The sequence below is a fragment of the Symphalangus syndactylus genome, chromosome 4 (assembly GCF_028878055.3).
Source record: "Symphalangus syndactylus isolate Jambi chromosome 4, NHGRI_mSymSyn1-v2.1_pri, whole genome shotgun sequence".
In the NCBI taxonomy this organism is placed as follows: domain Eukaryota; kingdom Metazoa; phylum Chordata; class Mammalia; order Primates; family Hylobatidae; genus Symphalangus; species Symphalangus syndactylus.
In genome coordinates this window covers 144,371,639-144,398,000 of record NC_072426.2, presented here as the reverse complement: position 1 = coordinate 144,398,000, position 26,362 = coordinate 144,371,639, and positions in this window count along the sequence as shown.

The following is a 26,362-nucleotide window of genomic DNA, read 5'->3' as shown; positions in this document are numbered from 1 at the left end:
TGTATAAACTATGTGACATTTGCAGGGATTATTTCTGATATATACTTGGTTCTATAGGTTGGTGCAAAAGTAATTGTGGGTTTTGTCATTACTTTTAAAGGCAAAAACTGCAATTACTTTTGCACCAACCTAATATTTACAGTGGAACATTCAACTAAGGCTATCTCAGCGATCAAAATTCTTCTTAACAATGTATTTAATCTATTTGATGTTTAGTTGGCAAAGATGATTCTCTGGGTATTTACTGTCCCTTCTTCCTCGTAGAAACTTTTCTCAGGTAAAAGGAGACAATGGATCACCATCCAGCTACTTTAACTCCTTCCTTTCAACTTTTGGAAACAAAATTAATAACTGAAGTAGTCTGTTCTTGCATTGCTATAAAGAAATACATGAAGTTGGGTAATTTATAAAGAAAAGAGGTTTAATGGCTCACAGTTCCACAAGCTGTACAGGAAGCATAGTGGCTTTTGCTTCTTGGGAGGCCTCAGGAAACTTAGCATTATGCTGGAAAGTGAAGGGGAGGCAGACATATCTTACGTGGCCAGAGAGGAGCAAGGGAGAGAGAGAGAAGGTGCCACACACTTTTAAACAACCAGATCTTGTGAGAAATTTGTCACAAGAACAGCACCAAAGGGATGCTGCTAAACCATTTATGAAGGATCCACTTCCTTGATCCAATGACCTCCCACCAGGCACCATCTTCAACATTGGGGATGACAATTTAACATGATATTTGGGTGAGGAAATAGATTCAAACCATATCAGCGATGATTTATTTTTGCTTTTGTAACCTATGTAGAAGTACAATATCTGTCAAATACAGCAAAATATTGGGTCGTGGGGAAATGGTATATTATTATAAAATTCTTATAACTAAAGTTATATACTCTTATTTGAAATATGACTGTGATAATTTAAAGATGCATATTTAAAACTCAAGCAGCCACTAAAACAATAAAATAATTGCACCTAAAAATAGTAAAGGTGCAAGAGAATCTAAATGCATACACTAATCCAAAATAAGGCAGGAAATGGGGAGGGAAGAATAAAGAAACCATTTTAAAAACAGAGAATAAATGTCAATATGACAAATAAAACTTAAAGAGTTGTAGTAAATGTACATGATAAAATAATTTTATTAAAAGAAAGAGATTTTCAAATGGGATAAAAATCCAGGATCCAACTATATGTTGTCTAAAAGAAACATAATTAAATATAGAGATACACTGGCTGATATGCTGTGCTATGAACATTCTTATCACAATAAATATTAACTGGGAAAAAGTAGACTTTATTAAAAACAAGAAATATTGTTAGAAAATAGAAGCTTATTTCAAAGTGAAAAAAAGAGTCCCTTTTATCAAGAAGACAATTCTGTATACAGCCACTATCAGCACTTCAAAATACACAAAGCAAAAACTGAAAGAATTGGAAATTTAAAAGTAAGAATTCTCAATTATAATTGGAAATCTAGCACTCCTCATATTAGCTGAACAATTAGCTTCCATAATGGCTAAAAATCAAAACAAAGAAATACGTTGCAAATGCACTACTAAACAGCGTCAAGAGTAGAGTGAATAACTAAAATGTGATAATTTAATAAAATACTGTACGGCAAGAAAATGAATTTCTATAGTTATACACAAAAATATGTATGAATCTCACAGAAATTATGTTGCATTAAAGAAGCCAAATGTAAAAAGTGCATACTAAATTTACCATTTACACAAAGTTAAAAAAAAAAAAAAAGAACAGAGAAAATAACCTAGGTTGTTAATACTCAAGATAGCGATTTCCTGTGGTGGTTTAGTGACTGAGAGCAAAATGGGTCTTCTTGGATGCTATTAATGTTTAATTTCTTGATACGGGTGCTAAGTAGGTATATTCACTTTGAGAAAATGTTTTGATAAATATATTTATGATTTCTCTGTGCATGTTAAACTGTAACAAACATATTAAAAGAAAAGAAAACTGGAATACTGGTATGAGACATGTAAAAAATGCTTATTAACAGAGACATTGATGTGTGTTTATGTCTGTATAGCTATTTATATATACCTACTATATATATATACAGTGTGTGTGTGTATAGATAGATATAGATATGAATAGATATAAGCCTGGTTGAGGGCTGCAGCTATGCCTTTATATGATTGTGAGACTCTAGTGTAATCACTTAATTTCTCTTGGTTTTATATTTCCTTCTGTCAACGACTAAGTCTGGCTGGATAACATAAAGGTGCTATTTCATTTAAGTGTTGCGTATTATAATATACGAGGTAATCATGACATAAATATAACAGACTACTAACATGATATTGATCCAGGAAATATATAGGACAATTGAATTGGATGCCCATTTGTTTTAAGTAAAAATTAGAAGCAAAGGAAAAACAAAATGCCAGAACTGCCTTTCACTTTCATGTATCCACTTATGTGTAATTTAAAATCTTTAACACATTTCTCTTTCAAGATTAAAAAATGTGTTTGCAGACAGCTTGGTAATGTATACGGCTTGGAGGTTTAAAACCACATATGTTATAAAATATGTATAAAATTATCCTTCTGTTTTTTAAACAGATATCATACAAATGCCAGGAACAGATGTTATGTTTTCTTTATGATTTTAATTTGCATTTTTTCACATAAATGATAGAATATTCTTAATACACCTTTCTTAAACTGGTCATCTAGCAAAGCATTGAACAACTCAATTCTGTGGTATATAAGCAAAATAATGTTTATTTTAATATTGAAAATTAAAGCATCTGATATTTACATCGCGGTATTTCTCAATTACCCTCAGGATCTGATGCTGGAAAATCTATAATTTTACTTGGAATTTGAACCACGTAGAATACATAGAATTAAGCATTATCTTTCACAAAAATGTTGAATATTTTGCGTGTTTACTTTAAATATATACAAGTTTTACCCCATGCATGAAGAAGAATTACACAATTCCTTTCTATTGTATTGAATTTCAATATGTCCAGGTAGAATATCTTCTATGCCCTGTCCTTCTTCATTTTTTGAAGACATTATTTGTTAGAGGGTTTTTTTTTTCTGTTTTGTTTGTTTGTTTGTTTGTTTTATAAAACAGGACCTCGCTCAGTTGTCCACTACAGCTTCTAGCTCCTGGGATCAAGTGATTGTCCTGCCTTAGCCTCCCAAGTAGCTGGGATAGCAGTCACGTGCTACCATAATCTGACTAATTTTTAATTTTTTGAGAGATGGCATCTTGCTACGTTGCCCAGGCTGATCTCAAACTCCTGGTCTCAAGCAATCCTCTCACCTCAGTCTCCTAAAGTGCTGGGATTATAAACATGAGCCACTGCACCCAGTCTTGTTTTTTTGTTTTTTGTTTTCCTTTAAATCAGAATGTATGATAAGAAAATATTTCCCAAATTGGTCATAAACACCTCATCTTCTTAACTCTTAAAAAACTTGCATATATACACTCTTATATATGCATACACACATATTCACTATGTATATATATACACACATAATATGTACATGTACAGAAATTATATGCATATGTATGTTTAAAACTGTATATGTAATGCAAATACAGCATGCATAACTATACATTACCATAAGTTACAAAATTAAGCAAAACTACTCCCTACTCCATCAAAGTAACAGTTTTTTAGGATTTCTACTACAGTTTCAAGGTAGTAGAAAGCATGAAATGTTATCTCCCTCAGTATTTATATTTTAAGAGATGAAGCCCAGATGTGGAGACATCTCTGGTTCGTAGAAGCAGAAGCCACCTAGAGTTCATTTGGGACTTAGAAAGGCATATTTACATTTCAAAAGATTAGGCGAGAACCCAGGATTCTTTCTAACTTATATCAAAGGAGCAGAATTTATTTCACCCTTCTCTCAAGAGGGGTTTGGAGAGACAGCTGCTTTTCTCTTGTACATAAACAGAGAATTGATACTTCTGAAAATACTGGAGGTTATAATTCTTCCCCTTTAGGTCATATCTTACTAAAATCAAGACCAAGATCAACCAGTCCTTTGGTAATCTAGAAACCGATTTATTTTCTCTCAATAATTTGACCCAAAATTATTTGGTAAGTTAGAAGTAGGCTATGTTCAAAAAAATAATAAAGGGAAAAGCAAAAATGAGAAAAGATGAAGGAAAGTAGAAAAAGAGAGAGAGAATCTGGTATGCAAAGAGAAGCAGAGAAAAGAGAAGCTGGGAGACACCAGAAGACAGAAATACCTTAATTCTTGTCTTTCCATTTATAATCACCGTATTATAATCATCTCTGTTTTTGAATACCAACCCTTTAATTTATGTATGATTTGCCTATTTGTTTTTAGTAATCATTACTGCCTCCCACTCCACATTAAAATTAAGTTACTTTGAGTAGATTTATGTCTCTTACAACACCTGACCCTTGAGTAAAATATTTTGTTCACTTACATCTAAAATTTAAATCATACATCAATTTTAGAAAATGTCAAATTAAGTGGTGGAATTTCTGTGACTATCATTTTAAATTTTCTCATTTCTATATAATATATTGCTAGTATATCTGCTGTATTTGCCCAAAGTTACCTACTGATACCATCATTGAGTATATTTTTGAGAAAAAAATTCTGACAACTCTCCTCTATATTAGGTTTTTCACCTGCATTTCATTTTAGAAAACTGCGTTTTGAAATTATAAGATGGTATATAGAAGACACACCTTTGTTAAAAACATATTTCTTTTAGCAAAGCTATCACTCTTTGTGCTATAACATTAAAGTTTTTGCTTTTCAGATAATGGATCCACAGAAATGTATTTATATATTTAATACTGAGTCCATTATTATGAATCAGTGTTTCCTAAATGTTTGAATAGCAGAATCACAAATAGACCTTTTAAAATACATATTATCGAGCTTAATTCCAGTCCAACTAAAGAAGTTACCCCAGGTCTAAAGTCTGATTCTATTTTATTTAAATTACTGCAAAATATTCTAATGATGTCATGTTAGGGAGCCAATGTTATACTTCTCAAAATAAGCTGTAGAGTATTATCACCTGGAAGCATTAAAACAACAAACAAATAAAAGCTGATGTCCAAACCTACCCTTAAGTATTCTGAATTAACTGGTCTGGAGTGAAGCATGAGCTCTGCTATTTTTTCAAAACTCCCCGGGTGATTCTAATGTGCAGCCAGATTTAAGAACCTTTACTCAGGTATGCTGCAGAGGCTATCATGCTTGGAATAAACTTTTCTTTGAACTGTGCCTGGAGAATTTAGTGATATTGTTCTCATCCGAGCTCTATCTCTGTTGTAATTGCTTCACCATTCAGAAACTACTGGCATGAGAAAATATCTCAATCGAAATCTCACAGCACCCAGTGACAGCATTGCTCCATGTTACATCTGCAAAAGGGACAAAAGGAAATGAATCTTTTTAACAAGCATGAAAGTTTGATGTGCACCTTGGAATATGTGCTTATTTGCTCATCGACTTAATTCATCCCACAATTCTTTATTGAGCATCTGCTATGTAGCAGATGCTATGGTAAATATTGGGAGTACAAATTTAAATCAGGGTAGAAAAAGTGTCATTAAACAATGATAATAAAAGCTATTAATGAAGAAGGGCAGGTTGACAAGATAATCTATATTGAGGTTAAATAGCCTAAATCAGAGGGTCAAGGTAGACTTTCTTAAGTGACATATAAGGATTTGAAGAATGACTTTTTGTGTTATACATATAAAGTACTTTATTGATGGCCCAGAGGCAAGAAGAAGAAAATGTCTTTAAGATTGAATTGAAACAAGTATAACCGGCAACAGTTAGCAAAGTAGAGAAACCTATAATTAGGCAGGAGAGATAGGAAGAATCAAATTGCAGAGCTGTGTTTATTGAGTTAATTTTTATTCAGCTGCATAGTTTAAAGCAACTAAGCACCTATGGTAGTTTGAACCACAATGGTAGCAGTTAACAAGTTTGAGATACAGTTGCTAGAACTGGCAGGAGCAGATGATTTGATTGCATATAAAGAAAGAAACAGATCCAAGTTTTATCTGAGAAGTCCTGGATGCTGCATGCGACTGATGGGGCATCAGTCTGATTAATGGAGAAAGTGAAGGTTTGGAAGTATCTTGAGTTAAGTTTGTATATAAATACATGTGAGAAATTCAAAGAGAGGTGTTGTTTAGGCAATTGGATATGTTACCTTAGAGATCAGAAGACCTGCAGCAGTCTAGATACATTTAAGACAGTGCCTTTGAATGTCTAGAAATGGATGCCATATCAAAGGTAGAAGACATTTTATAAGAGAGACAAACTCCTGAGAATCTTCAAAGTTAAAAGATCAAGAAGGAGACCAGGCGCGTTGGCTCATGCCTGCAATCCCAGCACTTTGGGAGGCCAAGGCAGGCAGATCACGAGGTCAGGAGTTCAAGGCCAGCCTGACCAATATGATAAAACCCCGTCTCTAGTAAAAATACAAAAATTAGCCAGGCATGGTGGCATGCGCCTGTAATCCCAGCTACTCAGGAGGCTGAGGCAGGAGAATCGCTTGAACCGGGGAGGAAGGGTTGCAGTGAGCCGAGATTGTGCCACTGCATTCCAGCCTGGGTGACAGAGTGAGACTTCATCTCAAAAAAAAAAAAAAAGAAAATCAAGAAGGAAAAGAGGATCCACTGATCCACTGGAGAGGTAAAGGGAAAATATGGAATTATGGCATTATAGTGATATAGTTTGGCTCTATGTCCCCACCCAAATTTCATCTTGAATTTTAATCCTCATATGTTGAGGGAGGGACCTTGTAGGAGATGACTGGATCATGGAGGGAGTTTCCTCTATTCTGTTCGCGTGGTAGTGATTGAGTTCTCACGAGATATGATGGTTTTAAAAGTGGCACTTCCTCCTTCACTCTCACTCTCCTGCTGCTATGGAAGACATGCCTGCTTCCACTTCACCTTCTGCCATGATTGTAAGGTTCCTGAGGCCTCCTCAGCCATGTGGAGCTGTTAATCTATTGAATCTCCTTTCTTTATAAATTACCAAGTCTCAGGTTGTATCTTTATAGCAGTGTGAGGACAGACTGATACATATGGCATGCAAGGGCAGAGTGTATTCTAAATAGGAAGGAGTGGTAGAGTCAGGAAATTATTATGAACAGTTTACTTTTTTGAGCTATGCATTTGAATTTGATAACAGCCAGTGAAGGAACCATTTGACATCCACATTCCATTATAAAAAAAACACCTTTTATGTCATTTTCTAAATATCCCAAATAATTTCATTACCTTTTATAATGAGCAATAAGAAAGGCACTTTTGAAACACTGGCTAAACATAGTATCCCATTTGGTACAATTGGGGATTTTTAAACTCTTCCCTGGTGCTGTTATTTGGGAAATTATCAATCACTAAAATAGAGGTCTTAGAAAGAGGCCTCTGCACATCTTTCTCTTTCTAGGCCTAGGAATACCCAAGCAAATTCTGCTTTGCAAAAACTATTCTTTTGGTCAGTACACTGTATTTTATAGTTGGTGCTGCCCTAGGCCTTATATATAAATATTACTGAGATCAATAGAAAAAATGTATTAAGGAGTAGTATGACAGGTAAAACAAGGTGAAATTTCTTAATAATGAAACCAATTTAAATGTTGATGAATAAAATGGAAAATGATCAATTCTAAGCTATATTGATTGGTGGATAAGGCTCACAAAAAGAGGCAAATTTTAAGATAAAACCTTAAAAACTATAAATATGTTTTGTTTAGTTTTTGAAAATATTTTAAACTAAAAATGAGTATAAATGAGAGGTGAAGCCGGCTGGGCTTCTGGGTTGGGTGGGGACTTGGAGAACTTTTCTGTTTGGCTAAAGGATTGTAAATGCACCAATCAGCACTTTGTGCCTAGCTAAAGGTTTATAAATGCACCAATCAGCACTCTGTAAAAATGCACCAATCAGCACTCTGTGCTAGCTAAAGGTTTGTAAATGCACAAATCAGCACTCTGTAAAATCGGACCAATCAGTGCTCTGTAAAATGGACCAATCAGCAGGATGTGGGCAGGGCCAAATAAGGGAATAAAAGCTGGCCACCCAAGCCAGTAAGGGCAACCCACTTGGGTCCCTGTTCCACATTGTGGAAGCTTCGTTCTTTCACTCCTCACGATAAATCTTGCTGCTGCTCACTCTTTGGGTCCGCACTACCTTTATGAGCTGTAACTCTCACCGCGAGGGTCTGCAGCTTCACTCCTGAAGTCACCAAGGCCACAAACCCACTGGGAGGAACAAACAACTCCAGACGTGCCACCTTTAAGAGCTGTAACACTCACTGCGAAGGTCTGCAGCTTCACTCCTGAAGTCAGCAAGACCACGAACCCACCGGAAGGAAGAAACCCTGGACAAGTCTGAACATCTGAAGGAAGAACCTCCCTCCGGACACACCATCTTTAAGAACTGTAACACTCACTGCAAAGGTCTGTGGCTTCATTCCTGAAGTCAGCAAGACCAAGAACCCACCAGAAGGAAGAAACTCCAGACACATGTGAACATCTGAAGAAACAAACTCCAAACACACCATCTTTAAGAACTGTAACACTCACTGCGAGGGTCTGTGGCTTCATTCTTGAAGTCAGCAAGACCAAGAATCCACCGGAAGGAACCAATTCCAGACAAATAGATCATGTTGAAAAATTAACTTTATAATTACTAATGAATTTACAGTTTCACTAAATTATGTCACTAGGCATTCTAAAATTCTAATAAATGTCAATCATCAAGATTTTAAGATAAAATGTCAGTTAAGTTATAGTACCCAAGATAATCTTGTTAATGTAGATTCAAGTATTCTTTCTTTTATAGTTCTCCTTATTTAAAAAAATTTTAATTTCTAATTTTTGTGGCTACACAATGAAGTGGCTAAATTGTCTGGGGTAAATACCCAGGGTTCATCATCTCACACCAAGAAAATTTAGGACACAGATACACAAGAGGAGTTTAGGAGTGGAGGCTTAAGATGCAAAAGAAAGAGAAAGAAAAACAGCTCTTTCTCCAGTGAGAGAGAGGGGACTTCTGAGAGGAAAAGGCCAGCTGGTGGCAGTTACACTGGATTCTATAGTCCAACTTGAGGAGGTGGAGTCTGATTTACATAGGGCTCACAGATTGTTTTGATCAGGTGTGACATTTACATAGCATGGGGGAAAGGTTGGTCACCCTACCATAATCTTATTATGCAAATGAACTCTCCCCTTGGCCAGTTCCATCTTGTCTGCTCTTTACTGTACTCATGGCTGGCAGAGAAGGAAGATGAACCCACCATTTTGAACATGTCTAGTCCCAGGTAGTTCTTTCCTATCAGCATTCACTCATGCAAGCTCCCAGCTTGCTTGTCTATGTCTGCAGCTCAACTTCACAAGTTGCTCTATGTCAGAAAATGATTGGTAAATGCTTTCCATTAAAAAGAAAAACCTTACTGAGGACTTTCATACCCTCACTATCTGCCTAAGTAATTTCTTCTTAACTCCTGTAGCAATAGTAGGTATATATATTTATAGAGTACATGAGATTTTTTGATACAGTCATTCAATGCCTAATAATTACATCATGGAGATCTAGGTATGCATCACCTCAAGCATTTAGGCTTTATATTACAATCAAATTATACCCTTTTAGTTATTTTTTAATGTACAATTAAATTATTATTGACTAGAGTCATCCCGTTGAGCTACTAAGTAGATCTTATTCATTCTACCCATATTTTCACAAAACAGATATCTTAAATTTGTTTTTGTTTTTCTCCTTATTGATTGATATGGTTTGGATTTGTGTCACCACCCAAATCTCATGTCAAATTTGAGGAGGGGCCTTGTTTTAGGTGATTGGATCATGGGGGCAGATTTTCCCCTTGCTGTTCTCATGATAGTGAGTGAGTTCTCATAATATCTGATCGTTTAAAAGTGTGTGCTGCTTCCACCTTCACTGTGTCTCTCTCCTGCCACCATGTGAAGAAGGTTCTTGCTTCACCTTCCCCTTCTGCCATGGTTGTAAGTTTCCTGAGGCGTCCCAGTCATGCTTCCTATTGAGCCCGTGGAACTGTAAATCATTTAAATGTGTTTTTAAATAAATTACCCAGTCTTAGCTAGTTTTTTATAGCAGTGTAGAAACAGAGCAATAAAGAAAGTTGGTACCTGGAATGGGGTACTGCTGTGAAGATATGTGGAAACAACTTTGGAACTGGGTAACACGGAGAAGTTGGAACCATTTGGAGGGCTCAGAAGAAAATAGAAAGACGACGGAAAGTTTGGAACTTCATAGAGACTTGTTGAATGGCTTTTACCAACATTCTGGTAGTGTTAGGGACAGAGATGGCCATGCTGAGCTCTCAGATGGAGATGAGGAACTTATTGGGAACTGGATTAAACATCACTCTTTGTATGCTTTAGCAGAGAGACTGGTGGCATTGTGCCTCTGCTCTAGAAATCTGAGGAACTTTGAACTTCAGAGAGACAACTTAAGGTATCTGGCAGAAGAAATTTCTAAGCAGCAATGCATTCAAGAAGTGACCTGGCTGCTCCTAAGAGCATACAGCTATGTATGCTCACAAAGAGATGATCTAAAACCAAAACTTATATTTAAAAAGGAAGAAGAGCATTAAAGTTTTGAAAATGTGCAGGCTGACCATGTGGTAGAAAAGAAAAACCCATTTTTTGTGGATAAATTTAAGCCAACTGGAAAATTTTGCACAAGTAAAAACAGCTTAATGCTAATACCCAAGAAAATGAGGACGATGTCTACAGGGCATGTCAGAGACCTTTGCAGCAGCCCCTCCTATCACAGGACTGGATACCTAAGATGGAAAACTGATTTTGTGACACAGTCTCAGGGCTCCACTGCTCTGTGCAGTCTTGGGACAAGATATCCTGTGTTCCAGCCTTCCCAGCCCCAACTGTAGCTAAAAGGGGCCAATGTACAAATGGGACATTGCTTCAGAGGGTATAAGCCCCAAACTTTGGCACTCTATGTGGTATTGGGCCTGTGGATATGCAGAATGCAAGAATTGAGGCTTGGAAGCCTCTCCTTAGGTTTCAGAGGATTAATAGAAATGCCTGGATTTCCAGGCAGAAGTCTGCTGCAGGGGCAGAACCCTCATAAAGAGCTTCTCTATTGGGGCAGGGCAGAGGAGAAAAGTGGGTTTGGAGCCAGCACCTACACAGAGTTCCCACTGGAACACAGCCCTAGCGGAGCTGTGAGAAGAGGACCATTATCCTCCAGACCTCAGAATGGTAGATTCATTGATAGCTTGCACTGTGAACCTTGAAAAGCCAAAAGGCACTCAATATCACCCCATGAAAGCAACTGCAGAGGCTGTTCCCTGCAGAGCCACAGGGGTGGAGCTGCTCAAGCCTTAGGAGCCCACCCTTTGCATCAGTGTTGTCTTGATGTGAGACATGGAGTCAAAGGAGCTTATTTTGGCGCTTTAAGATTTAATGACTGCCTTGTTGGGCTCCACACATTCTTGGCGCTTGTAGCCCCGTTTTTGATGTTGTTGTTGTTGTGCCAATTTCTCCCGTTTGAAATGGGATCATTTACCCAATGCCTGTACATCCACTGTATGTTGGAAGTAACTAACTTGTTTTTGCTTTTATAGGCTCATAGGCAGAAGAGACTTTCCTTGTCTCACATGAGACTTTGTACTTGATCTTTTGAGTTAATGATGAAATTAGTTAAGACTTTGGGGGATTTGGGAGAAGATATGATTGTGTTTTGCAGTGTGAGAAGGACATGAGATTTGGGAGCAGCCTGGGGCAGAATAATATGGTTTGGCTCTGTGTCCCCACCCAAATCTCATATTGAATTTTAATTCCTAATTTTGGGGAAGGGACCTGGTGGGGAGTGGGGATCATGGGGGCAGATTTTCCTTTTGCTGTTCTTGTGATAATGAGTTCTCATGAGATATGGTTGTTAAAAGTGTTTAGCACTTCTCCCCCTTGCTCTCACTCTCTTGCTGCCATGTGAAGATATGCTTGCTTCCCTTTTACTCTTCTGCAATGATTGTAAATTTCCTGAGGCCTCCCAGCCGTGCTTACTGTGCAGCCTGTGTAACTATGAGACAGTTAAACCTCCTTTCTTTATAAATTACCCAGTCTCAGTTATTTCTTTATAGTAATGTAATAACTAACTAATATAGGAATCAAACCGAAGTAAGAGCAAGAAGAGTTTGAAAAACAGAAGAAAATATTTATTGAATAAAAGACCTATGACAGTATAATCAATTTAATGTTCCTATTTTTTAATCAAAATCTCAGTTGTTGAAAAACAGCCTGCTACATGGTAAAAGTGATGCCACCTTTATGCAAAACCTCCGTGATGACTGATGTTTGAGTCCTGTCTACCAACATGTTCCATAGCATGATCTTAAAGCAATGCCTATGATATAAATAACTCCTTGTATAGATTCTTATCTAACCTCCCAATGTAACAGTTCAATGGGTGCTTCTTGCCTGCTGCACAGCAAATCTCAATACACTATGACAGGCAAATCTCAATACACTATGACAGTGTGTGTTGCAGCAGAGAATGAGCTTAATAATCACAAGGCAGCCAGGCAAGACGGACACAAGCTATTTCTCAAATCCATCTCCCTGAGAATTTGCAGACTTGGATTTTTAAGGATGACTTGGTGGTCAGGGACTACAGAATTGGTTCTACTGATTGACTAAGTTAGAAATGAAATCACAGTTTTGAAATGCCAAAACTCTCTTGGTGTGCTGAGTCAGTTTCTGGGTGAGGTCACTGGTCCAGCTGGCATCAGTTGGTCCACCAGAATGCAAACTCAGAAAAATATCTCAAACTCCAGTCTTAGGTTTTACAATAGTCATGTTATCTATAGGGTCAATTAGGAAAGTTACAAATTTTATGGCCACCAGGCAGTGACTGTGTGTTAGTCCATTCTGATATTGCTATAAAGAAATATCTGAGATTGGATAATTTATAAAGAAAAGAGGTTTTTTAATTGGTTCATGGTTCTGCAGGCTGTTCAGGAAGCATGATGCTGGCATCTGCTTGGCTCCTGGGAAAGCCTCAGGAAACTTACAATCGTGGCTGAAGGTGAAGGGGGAACTTGTACTTCACATCCCAGAGTAGGTGCAAAAAAGAGAGTTGGGGGAAGTGCCACACACTTTTAAACAATCAGATCTTATGAGAATTCACTTACTATAACAAGAACAGCGTCAAGAGGATGATGCTAAATCATTCATGAAAAACTGCCCTCATGGTCTAATCACCTCTTACCAGGCCCCATCTCCAACACTGGGGATAACAATTGAACACGAGATTTGGGCAGGGACATATGTCCAAATCATACCAGACTTCTAAGTTATAAGCATTTACAAAAAGGCAAGTTAGAAAACAATGACTAGTTATTATTTAACTATTCCTAAGTCTTGGCAGAATTCAAGTCTCTAGTATAATTCTAACCTTGTGGCCTTTCATTAGTTTTACAGAAGTGGTTTTAGTCCCTGAACAAGAAAGGTGTTAGTTTTAGGAAGGAACAATCATCATTCTTGCTTTAAAGTTAAACTATAAATTCCTCCCACAGTTAGCTTGGCCTACATGCAGGAATAAGCAGAGGCTTATGAGGTTACAAGTAAGATGAGGTCACTTATGCCAGCTTTCTCTCAATGTTATACTTTTGCAAGTGTGGTTTCACTCAGTGGTCATGAGTTTCAGCAAAAAATCTGAGATGTGACCAACCGCATATGTCTTTACCCTAAATGCTTGCTAAATGAAGGACATTTTCTGGAGAGTGAGTGTGGAGATACACCATCTTGTGGCCTTTCAAGTCATTGCTTCTGTTCTTACCTATCTATTAATCTTTCCTTCTGACAAACTGGATTTGTCAGCCTTTTTCTTCAGCCTTTCAGCTTCCTCAGACTTTGAGGGTAGGTTTGAGTATATCTGCTCACCACAGAGCATCAGTGTTACTGAAAAATGTCAGTGCTTCATACAATTTCTGTAAAATATCTTCAAGATGGATGCTACATCAGTTACCACAATTACAAATAATCTAATTATTGCTCTGATTTCATTCTGACTTAAAAGTTAATGAATTATAAAATGTTATTATATGGACTTAGATGACCATGAAGAATTACCTTATATTTAGACAATATTTTTGTCTTATATTACATTGAATTTTACAAAAGAAATTATTTGAAAATCTGCATTGAATTTTCACTGTGCCAAGAATGATTTGTGGCGGATTGGTTTTCTCTTTCTCTATTTTCTACATACAAAACTAGATGGATATTCCCTGCCTTCCTTTCCATTATATTTGACCTGTGACTTAGTTGGGAAGTTAATCCTAGTCCCAGGTTTGGCCAGTCAAATTCTTCCACGTAAAAGCCTCCTTGTGCTTTATCCCACAGCTGACTTTATATAGGTGAGATTAGCAAACTTGAGCACCACATCTTGGAAACAACAATTCTACAAGATGAAAAGAGGAGTCTGGATCCATGAAATATTTCTTAGAGAAGATATGTCTGCAATCTGAATCTCTCATTAGATTTTTCTATTAAAAGTAAATACACATTTATTTTGTTAAGCTATTGAAATTTTTGGTTTCATTTATAATAATAAATGAATAATAAAAAATAAAATAATAAAAAAATAAATTTATTATTATAAATGAAACCAAACATTATCTATCTCTGTCTCTATGTATGTATGTATATTTTTTCTTATTTCAGTATCTTTTGGGGTACAAGTGTTTTTTTGTTACATGGATGAATTATATAGTGGTGAATTCTGAAATTTTAGTGTACATTGAACCTAATGTGTAATTTTTTTATCCCTAGCACCTCTCTTACCCTCCCCTTCTGAGTCTTTAAAGTCCATTATATTACTCTGTATGCCTTTGTGTACTCATAGCTTAGCTGCCACTTATAAGTGAAAACATGCAGTTTTTGGTTTTCCACTCCTGTGTTACTTCACTTGGAATAATGGCCTCCAGCTCCATCCAAGTTGCTGCAAAAGATATTATTTTGTTCCTTTTAATGGCTGAGCAGTTATATATATACATATATATATAAAATATATATTTAAGTTTTTATTTTATTGTGGTAAGAAAACGATATGAGATTTATCTATTAATAAATTTTTAAGTGTACTATAGAGTGTTTTTAACTACAGGCACAACATTATACTGAAGATCTCTAGAATTTATTCATTTTAATTAACTGAAACTTTATGCCTGTTGATTAGCAACTGCCCATTTCTCCTTCCCACCAGTCCCTGGCAACAACCATTCCACTATATGATGCTATGGGCTTGACTATTTTAGACACCTCATATAAGTGGAACAATGCAGTAATTGTCCTTCTGTGACTGGTTTATTTCACTTAGCATAATGTCCTCTGCAATCATCCACATTGTCACATATGGCAGGATTCCCTTCTTTTGTAAGGCTGAATGATACTCTGTTGCATGTACATACTGCATTTCCTTCATCTACTCATCTGTCAATGAATCTTTAGGCTATTTCCACATCTTGACTACTGTGAATAATGCTGTAATGAGCATGGAAGTACAAATATCGCCTTGAGACCCTGATTCCAGTTATTTGGACAAATATCAGAAGTGGGACTACTGGTTGATATGCAAATTCTATTTTTGTAATTGTTCCAGCTGTACCATTTTCCATTCTCATCAACAGTGTACAAAGTTTCCAATTTCTCTACATCCTCCCCAACACTTGTTATTACAATTTTGTCTATTTTTTTGTAATAGCAATCCTAATGGATGTGAGGTGATACTCCGTTGTGGTTTTGATTTGCATTTCCCTGATAATTAATAAATAACATTGAGCATCTTTTCATACACCTTTTGGTCATTTGTATGACTTCTTTGAAAAGTATCAAGTATTTAGCCCAATTTTTAATCAGTTTTTTAATATAGTTTTTGTTTGTTTGATTTTTACTACTGACTTGTAGGAGTTCCTTATCAGTTTTAGAATTAACCCCTTATCAGATATGTGGCTTGAAAATATTTTTCCCCATTCTGTAGTTGACTGTTTACTCTGTTGTTTTCTTTGTACAAAAGCTTTTTAGTTTGAGGTAGTCTCATTTCTCTATTTTTGCTTTTGTTTTCTATGATTTTTGTGTCATATCCACAAAATCACAGCTCTGTCCTATGTCATGAAGCTTTTTTAATGTGTGTTTCCTCTAGAAGTGTTACAGTTTCAGGTCTTACATTAAAGTCTTTTCATTCATTTAGTTAACTTTTTCTATGATGTAGAGTAAGGGTCAAATTCTAATTTTTGCATGTGGATACCCAGTTTTCCCACTGTTTGTTCAAGAGATTGCTTTACCTCACTGTGTATTCTTGGCACCCTTTTTTGAAGATTATTTTGACCATATATGCATGGGTTTATTTCTGGGCTCTCTATTCTGTTAAGCCTTTGAATCCTGAGCATAGGCTGTCTTTCCATTGTTTATTCCTTCTTTCATTTCTTTTATTAATATTTTGTAGTTTTCAGTGTACAAATCTTTTTTTTTTTTAGCTTACTTCTAAGTATTTTATTATGTTTGATGCTATTGGTAATGGTATTTTCTTAATTTCTTTTTCACATAGTTTGTTGTTAGTGATAGAAATACAATTGATTTTCATATGTGAAATTTTGTACCCTGCAACTTTATTGAGTTTTTGTATTAGTTCTAACAGCTTTTAAATAAATGAAGTTTTTAAGGTTTTCAGTACGTAAGGTGAACTTAACAGCACATTAGAAGTATCCTACACCATAATCAATTGGTGTTTATCCCCAGGATGCAAGAATGGTTCAAAATATAAAAATAAATTAATGTGATAAACTACATTAACAGAATAAGAGATAAAATCTCATGATCTTCTCAATAGATACACAAAAAGTGTTTAATAAAGTTCAGCATCCTGTGTTCATAAAACTCTTAAGAAACCAGAAATAGAAGATAATTACCTCAATATGATATAAAGACTGAAATTGAAAAGCCCCCTTAGCTAATGTCATATTCAATGTTGAAAATAAAAGCTTTCCATCTAAGACCAGGAACAAGTCAAAAGTTCCCTCTCACCACTTCTATTTAATATAGTACTAGAAGTCCTAACCAGAGCAATTGGGCAAGAAAAAGAAATAAAAGTCATACAAACCAGAAAGTAAGGTGTAAAATATGCTTGTTTGTGATCAGCATTACCTTAAGAAATATAATAGAAAAAGTTCTAAGGATCCTAGTTCTTTCATTTGTAGAACACTAGGTAGGGTTAATTAATCCATAAATTTCTTCCCAAGTGCAATCATTTTTTAAATTTCCTTCTATAAATACTATAATCCAATGTTTTAAAACTTTTTATATGTCTTTGTCTTTTTAAAATTTATTGTGGTTTTCTTGAATTCTACAGCAGAATTCAATATGACCAAGAGCAAATAAATGTGTTGATGTAGAAAATATCACTTTGTATCACTTTGCTTATACAATTAATTTCAAGCCAGGTTTATTTTAAACCTGGAAAATGATCTTAAAATGTAAATAGTTTGTTTATGATTTTGTTATTAACTACCCAACTCTGGTTACTGATCAATTCTCTAATTCTCTAAAATTATAATGATGGTGAATTTGATTTCTTAGTGTTCCAGCTATACATCTCATACACTGGCATTATATAAAAAGTAAATAGTACCATTCATAAACATCATTATGAATAATATTTGTATTGATTTATGATTAGTATTGGTTTAAAAAATGCAATTACTAGTCCTCCTGTCTAGCCTGTAAACTTAGTAAAAACATTGAAGTACAATTATTTGTATTACCAGCATGTAGCATAGTCAAATTGTTGAATAATTAAAAGGCTTCCATCATCTAGTGATTTTGGAGAAAATTATAAAATAAATTTTATATAAAAAAATTCTCAAAAAGCAATTTTAGGATATTTTAATCTTTATAATTTGCAGTGACTGCAGTAAAAATGTTCTAAAGTAGTAATATTAAACTTTAATAAGCTGATCTTCCCAATACATTAATATTTCTGGAAAGGCAGATTTTATTCATAGTTTGCTATTTCTATATTTTGATAATTATACTGCATAGGTTTTCCCTTCCCTGTGGTTTCTGTGAATTTGCTTCACAATTTATTTACTTGTACAAAAGTCCATGCCCAGAAACAAAGTCACATACATAGTAATGAAACTCAGGTGATCCCTGAGTAGCCAAGGAAGTCTGAAGAGGGGCTGGAGGGAGAGAGAGAGAGAAATTGATTTTCTTTGTGGGGTGGTTCCCTTAAATCATTACATAACTTTTCTTTTGTTAGATAAATTTTTATCCCTATAATTCTGCAGAATGGACAATATACTCCCTTGTAAGAATATTATTAACAAATAAATAAGCACATATCAAATATATTATGGTGTTTATATTATCCAATTTTGTTATGTTGGGCTTTAGACTTTTATTTGCTGCTTATTCATTAATTCTATTGTGCTTTAATGACATGGGATGCACTCAATCAGGGCCAGTCCAGCTTCCTGAAATGGCAGCCATGAAAAATGCATTAAGAAATATATTGATATGTCTGTATGCACTATCTTTAAGATTCGTTATGATGTCTTGTTGTTAGCATATATGGAAACCCTTTAACTGTATTATGTTAGTAGCTTGGTGTTAGCACACAGTAAGATAGCTCTATAAAGATTTACCAGCTCATCTAACTAAAGCCAAGGGCTATAATCTAGGAATCCCCAACAGACCTAAGTATAGGAAGACCTAAAGTACCTGAAGCCTGACAATCTTCTGCATTCCAAATGCAAAGGACTGATGTATATTAGTGATAAAAATGTCAGGAAAATGGACAAATAAAAAGCCAAGGAAAGCAACAAACCACAGGAGCACAAAAGAAATGAGAGTCCAGAATCATAGAAAAATAGTTCTGAGACATCAGTTATCAACAAGAACCATGAGGAAAGAATACAGAAAGGGTCAAAGCGAGGCTAAAGAAGATAAATGTCTCCACAGTACCGAGAAGCTAACAATTCTCCACTCTCCATCCATCCCAAATTCTTTACGGAACAGTCCTAATAGTGCATAAATGGCAGATGGGCCATTCATTCTGCTTTCTGCTGGGACATTTAAGAGGACAACCTAAACTATACAATAATAATAAATAAAAATATTTAATCATTTGAATATTCTTAGATCCCTGTCATCCGGGAGTTCTCTATATGACCTCAATAGCTGTAGAAGTTATTACTACATTCCAGAAAGACATGTGATACTATCACTAAATATTAGGGCCTAGCAGAAATTTGCCATGAGCAAAAGCAATTTTGTCTCAAATTCAGCACCATATATTAAATATTTTGCAGAGAGCTATATTATTACACAAATGTGAAGAAGATAACCATAAGCAAAATTCTAATTTCTTACAAAGAATTTTCTTATTCAAAGAAGTCGCATTTCAGATTAACTCCTTAGACTAGGTAACATTCACCACTATGCCCTACAGCATCAACATCCACTATCTTATCTATCTTATCATGAGCACAATAATCTGATTTTCAAAATTATGATCTCATGGATTGTATTTTAAGTTGATTTTCCTTGTATTTTATTAAGAGGAGAAACTTCAGAATTTGCTATATTTAATAACCTTTATTGCAGTAAAATGTTAGACTTCAGTTAACAGGAAAACCTAATTATCTGGGAAAGGTCATTCTTCAGTGATATTAACAGAACATAGTAATACAGACCATTTCCTGAGAGAGGTAAGCATTTTTTCCCTTGACTTTTCATATTCACATTGAAGGAAATAAAAAATTAACCTTTGGAATTAGAATTTCCTCTGAAACATAGGTCTTATATAACTAGGCTTAATAGAGCTACACAGTAGAACTGAACCTGGAAACGCCCCATTTGCAGCTTTCTCCTTAAGCTTACTAGTGTAACCATTATTCATTGAGGAGAAATGTACTCCTAATTTGACATGTGCTTTATTTCTTCAAATTCTTTCAAAACCCTGCAGTTTTCAGGAAGTGTTGCCAGTAATATTTACATTGGAGTTTTCTCTGTAAGTAAGCTACAATTCCTTCTGTTTTATGGTGTTATGTTGAATGAAATTGTAATTTTCCATGTATAACCTAAATATTTATTATTAAAAATAATTAATAGGCAGTTGGAGAAGTAATCACAACCTAGGCGCATGCTTTTATGCTTTCTACGTAAAAATATTTTACAAACATAAGTTGGCAGAAACATAGACATAAAGCATATTTTGTGACATAGAAGTAATTTTAAAACCGTCAAGAAAAGCATGAGACAGATGAATTGAGTTTTGCAAAATTTATGCAGTTGAAAGTGAGATTATTATGGTGTCTAAGAGCTCATAGTCAACTTCTCCATGAAGTGAAATACCTGGATTTCTTTCAAAGTATATTAATGTATTACTATGAGAAAAAGTACTAACTATTTTATAGTATATAACAGCAAAAAGGTAGTTCATGTTGATTGTATGAATTTTTATTTTAAAAGGAAATCTATAATAAGCCCCATCCCAATCTTCTTGTTTTCAAGCATAGATACAGACAACACTAATCTGACATAGGAAAAAAAAAAGCTACTAATAGCCCAAGGAAATAAATAAATGACAGTAATAAATAAATAAATAAAATAAAAAAATCCCTTGTAGAAGCAGAAGTATTTTCATAGCTTTCAATAGTTTTTGAAGAGTTACCAGTTTCTGCCAGTTAAATAGTTCAACCAAGCAATAAAACTGAGATAAAATCCAGGTATTATTACTCTCCAGGTATTATTATGTTGGATAAATATCCAACGTCCCACCATTTTTGAGAACTGATATGGCCCCTTTGAAGGCTTAATTAAAAATCAAATAGCATAGCCTAACACAAAGCACATATCCAACAATGCTCTAGAGTCTCAAAAACTGTGACTTCGTGTTTTAGCTGTAAATTATTTAAATCAGGTTCATCCGACAATACTGCTGCCTTTATTTTTCCTTGCAGTCTTCCCTGCCATCTCAGAAAAATTTTTAGTCCTGTTTCTTTCCCAGAAGAACTTATAATGAACTACTGCCAGACACTGAGCAGTAATTACCCAGCTGGTTTGTTTATTTCTATTGCACATTTTTAAATAGAAAATTCTATTATATTGTGAGGGCTGCCATAACAGAGTACCACAAAAAGAGGTTGTGTCTGAAATAATTTTGCCTTCATATTTGAAAGGTTTTTTTAATGGTATGGAATTTTAGGTTGACAGTTTTTATTTCATTACTTTAGAGAAGTTGCTCTACTGTCATTTGCCTTGATATGAAGTCAGCAGTTTTCATTTTCTTTGTTCCCTATACTTAATGTGCATTTTTCTATGACCTCGTTTATGATTTGTCACTGATTTCTGAGCAACCTATTATGCTGTGCCTTTGTATCATTTTCTTCTGTCTATTGTTTTAGGTTTCATTGAAATTCTTGTGTCTGTGAGGCTATAGCTGTCATCAAATGTGATATATTTTTAGCATTAAATTTTCAAAATTTATTTTAATGTACCTATTTCTCTTTTTTGCTTTGGGGACTCCAATTATTTATATTTTAGGCCCCTGAGGCTGTCTCACTGCTCACCTATGCTTTTTTTTTTATTTTGTTGTTTCATATTTTGTTTCATTTGGGTAGTTTCTACTTCCATTTCTTAGGATTTTGGATGCCTTTATAACCTCTGTATTATCTGCCATGAATCTCATCTGGTATATTTTCTCAGCATTGTAGTTTTCAGCTTTGAAAATTTGATTTGGCTTTTTAGAAAAATATACTTCGACTTTTGTGCAAACTATGTTCAGTCTTTCCTCTAGCTTCATGAACATGATAAAAAACAGTTACAATAACTGTTTTATTGTCCTCAGCTACTAATTATTGCTTTCATATTTACTAGGTGGGCCACAACAGTCCTCAATCTGAAAATATTTTTGGCACCATTACTTTGTCAATGACTCTCTGTTTTCTCTACTCTATGCCCCTCGAACTACCTGTGTTTCCATTCTAGGTGGTAGAAGTGTTAACAAGCCACCGGGGCACACTGCCCCATGCACTAGAAGACAATACAATGACATCAGGTTTTTGAGAAAAGGAAAGCTTTATTTTGCAAGTTGACTCACAAGAAGACAGGCATGTCAAACTCAAGTTTGTCTCCCCATGCTGGCTTCAAAGCAGTATTTGTATCCAAAAAGTTTCAGGAGGTGGATTCTGAGATGACCAAATAATTGGTGGAAGGAAAGAGAAGGTCTAGGAAGTCCCTGGGCATACAGTTAACTTCATACTGTCGCATGGGTCACATGTGCAAAGTTGGAGGGAGCTGTTATGAAACATGCACTGAAAATTCAGGTTGCAATGTCAGCAAGCTCATTCTGTGCAGTCTCTAGTTGGCCATATGGGGTCCAACCAATTTCAGTCAGTGTTTTTTAGTTAATAAACAAAGGGAGTTTCAGTGTTTCAGCAAGTTTTTGTTGTTGTTGTTGTTTCTTCTTCTTCTTTTTTTAATCTGCCAACCTGCAAACTCAATAACTTCTTTTAGCCATTGGTTTCTTTAACTAACTCTTTGGGTGATGGTTTCAATCCCCCCTGTTCTATGTGCATTCTTCAGTCATGAGGGATTGGGGCAACATCCATTCTAGCATTTTCCTAATGACTAGGGGCGCAGGTTTGGACTTAAAGGATGAAATCGTTTTACATGAAGTTGAAGATATTCTCTAATATCTGGTACAATATTAACATTTAGCATTATTAATACGTTGGTTTATCTTTTAACAGTTTAAAAGTTCAACATCAGAGGCAGCATTTGATTACCAAATGTCCAAAAATGAGCATTAGCAATAGGTAAAGTCTTAATTTTAGTATGGCTTGGGGGCATACATTGAATTCTATGTGGGATTCAGAAAAATATATCTGAGAACCAGTTGGCACTGGTTCTTCCCTGGGAATTTGTTGTAATTAATTAGCTTGTTGTCTTCTTATTTCATTTGTGTTTCAACTTCAGAAGATGTATTGATGTAAACACAACATGATATGTTAGCTACCATATAAACTCCTTCCTGTTCCACCAATACTTAGTCTAGGGGTATTCTGTTATCCATTACTACTGCGGCTAAAGAGTTTAAAGATTTTTGTTGGGCAGCTATGGCTTTAGCTGCTTCGTTTGAGAAGTTACACAGAGTGATTGACAGATTTATAATTGTATGTTCATGAGAGGATACTCTCCATCATGGCAAGAGAATATTGCTAAACATAGGCCAAAATCTGTCTTCTTGGTTTGCAGGTAGGATTTGTCTATTCCTGGAAAATAGTGTTAAGAAACTGGTCCAATATTGAGAAGCAGTGAAGCTATAAATAGAAAGAAGAGTAGTCAGATAACCTAATAAACAATTAACTCTCATGCACCAGCTGTCAACACAGGCATAAACCCATGGGTGGTCAATATGTTGACAAATAAATGCATATTCAGGAGGTGCACATAGTGTCCCTGATAAACACGGAAAAGTCTTCGGTTTACTCATAACAAAGACAGGTTAAAGAACATGTCATTGGTATTGGGTAGGATGTAATCAGTTTGATTTTAAAAATAAGAAACAAATAGTAGGTACCGGCCTTAACAAGATGGAAGAGAAATTCCAACATACATTGAATTATAATTCCTAGTTTAAGTAGTACTTCAAAAATAGATCCTATTCCTGATGGAAATCATAAGAAGAAGTTTTTAAAATATATTATATGCAGGTTCATTAGGGACACTTACTGAAGCCAGGAAAAATTCAGGATTCAGTCTTGATTATAACAAATGATAAAAACTTAAAAACAATGGTCAGTGTTGGAATCCAATAACAGGTGTGTTATAGTTTGCTGTTGAAATATAATTTATCTTTCTCAAGTTTCTCATTTTTATCAGAGACAAATCATAAGACTGACTTGTTTGCAAAATAAGTTTTAGTCTTACATCTACCTGGCATGATTATTTGCATAAAGTGCAGCAATAATTGGCCCTATGAGCTTCTTTTTTAAAATTAGCTTTGTTGGAACCTATTTATAAGAAATTTTAGCTTTTTAAAAGCCTTGAGTCTAGTAAAGCCATGGTTAATCCATCAGATTGTGGCTGTAAAATCTGTATGAATTAGTGTATCTCTCTTCTCAAGGTTCCAAAATATCTTGAGGTTCCCAGGCCTGTCAGAAAGTGATATTCTTTAATTACCAGAAGGACAGAAACCCTGTAAGGGAACGTTGTAGACAAGGTACCAGTCCAGTCTTTCTAAGTTTTTCATTGGCTCTATGAAGTCAGCACCAATTTCTCAAAGCAGCCTGATCATATCAGAAAATATGCCATTGTAATCAAAGCCTTGGTAAAATAACCAGTGTCTCCAATTGTATCCTGTTACAAAAGGAAACAGATTCTTATTGAACTTATGCAAATAACTATATTGCCATCAATTAAGAATACTCACAGACGGCTTCCAAATTCTGGAGAAATCAGGTAGAGAGAAATATAAATACCTCAAATTTTTGTCCACATAAGTATATACTATCTAATGTGTTGTCAATTAAAAATAAAGAGAAAAGGTTATCTTGACTCTGGAAAACAAAATATAAAGAGAATCAGCAATTTCAAATGAAAATGTCATGAATAAAATCTTTGTATTCTTCTATCAGTTCAATCCTGTGTAATTAACTCTTGTTCTGCTTGATGTTAGATTAGCAATTATTTTAGCTTTTTACTTAAAGCCTTGAAAGTTTTTTCTACTCTGATGGTATGATGTCCAAAGTAATCTTGTGTTTAAGAGTACTTGTCAGAGTCCTTTCCATGAAAAGTAATTTAGATCACAGTTTATTGTAAATGCTTTTGGAGAAGAAGTTTAAACAATAACTCACCAGATGCCCCTCCTACCCGCCGGTCTTGGGCATCATGTCAGGACCAGGCTGTGGTGGCCTTGTGCACTGGCCATGGGAGAGTGGCTGGGGCTGAGGGTCAATGTGCCCTGGACATGGCCACTGAGTGGCAGCTCCTACCCTCCAGGAATTGTGGGTGACAGAAACTTGTAATAACCATGGTTAAAATTGGTTGAAAATTTTCAATTGGCAATAAAACTTAGCTATTTCTATTATATGTAGCATAGTAAGATAAAAACCAGAATCATCACATCAGAACCACCAGACTTCCATACATTTGCCATAATCTTTCAAATATTTATATTAATATCTATATAAATATAACTTTAGAAAAGGTTTAATATAGTCAAAATTATGACTGATAGGATATATTTTTATAAATGTATATAATTTTTATAGAATTTATATGAATAACATACCTATAAATGTAACCAAAAGAAGATCCAGTATTATTTATCTTTTGATGATATTTCCAATATAATTTTAGGTCCTACTGTGTCCGGAATTGGTGGGTTCTTGGTCTCACTGACTTCAAGAATGAAGCCGCGGACCCTCGCGGTGAGTGTTACAGCTCTTAAGGTGGCGTGTCTGGAGTTGTTCGTTCTTTCTGATGTTCGGATGTGTTCGGAGTTTCTTCCTTCTGGTGGGTTCGTGGTCTCACTGGCTCAGGAGTGAAGCTGCAGACCTTCGCGGTGAGTGTTACAGCTCTTAAGGTGACGCGTCTGGAGTTGTTTGTTCCTCCCGGTGGTCTCGTGGTCTCGCTGGCTTCAGGAGTGAAGCTGCAGACCTTCGTGGTGAGTGTTACAGCTCATAAAAGCAGTGTGGACCCAAAGAGTGAGCGGTAGCAAGATTTATTGCAAAGAGCGAAAGAACAAAGCTTCCACAGTGTAGAAGGGGACCTGAGTGGGTTGCTGCTGCTGGCTCTGGCAGCCTGCTTTTATTCTCTTATCTGGCCCCACCCACGTCCTGCTGATTGGTAGAGCCGAGTGGTCTGTTTTGACAGGGTGCTGATTGGTGCTTTTACCATCCCTGAGCTAGACATAAAAGTCCTCCACGTCCCCATCAGATCAGTTAGATACAAGGTATTGACACAAAGGTTCTCCAAGGCCCCACCAGAGCAACTAGACACAAAGTGTCAACTGGTGCATTCACAGACCCTGAGCTAGACACGGGGTGCTGATTGGTGTGTCTGCAAACCTTGAGCTAGATACAGAGTGCCGATTGGTGTATTTACAATCCGTGACCTAGACATAAAGGTTCTCCAAGGCCCCACCAGAGCAGCTAGATACAGAGTGTCAATTGGTGCATTCACAGACCCTGAGCTAGACACAGGGTGCTGATTGGTGTGTCTACAATCCCTGAGCTAGACATAAAGGTTCTCCACATCTCCACCAGACTCAGGAGCCCAGCTGGCTTCACCCAGTG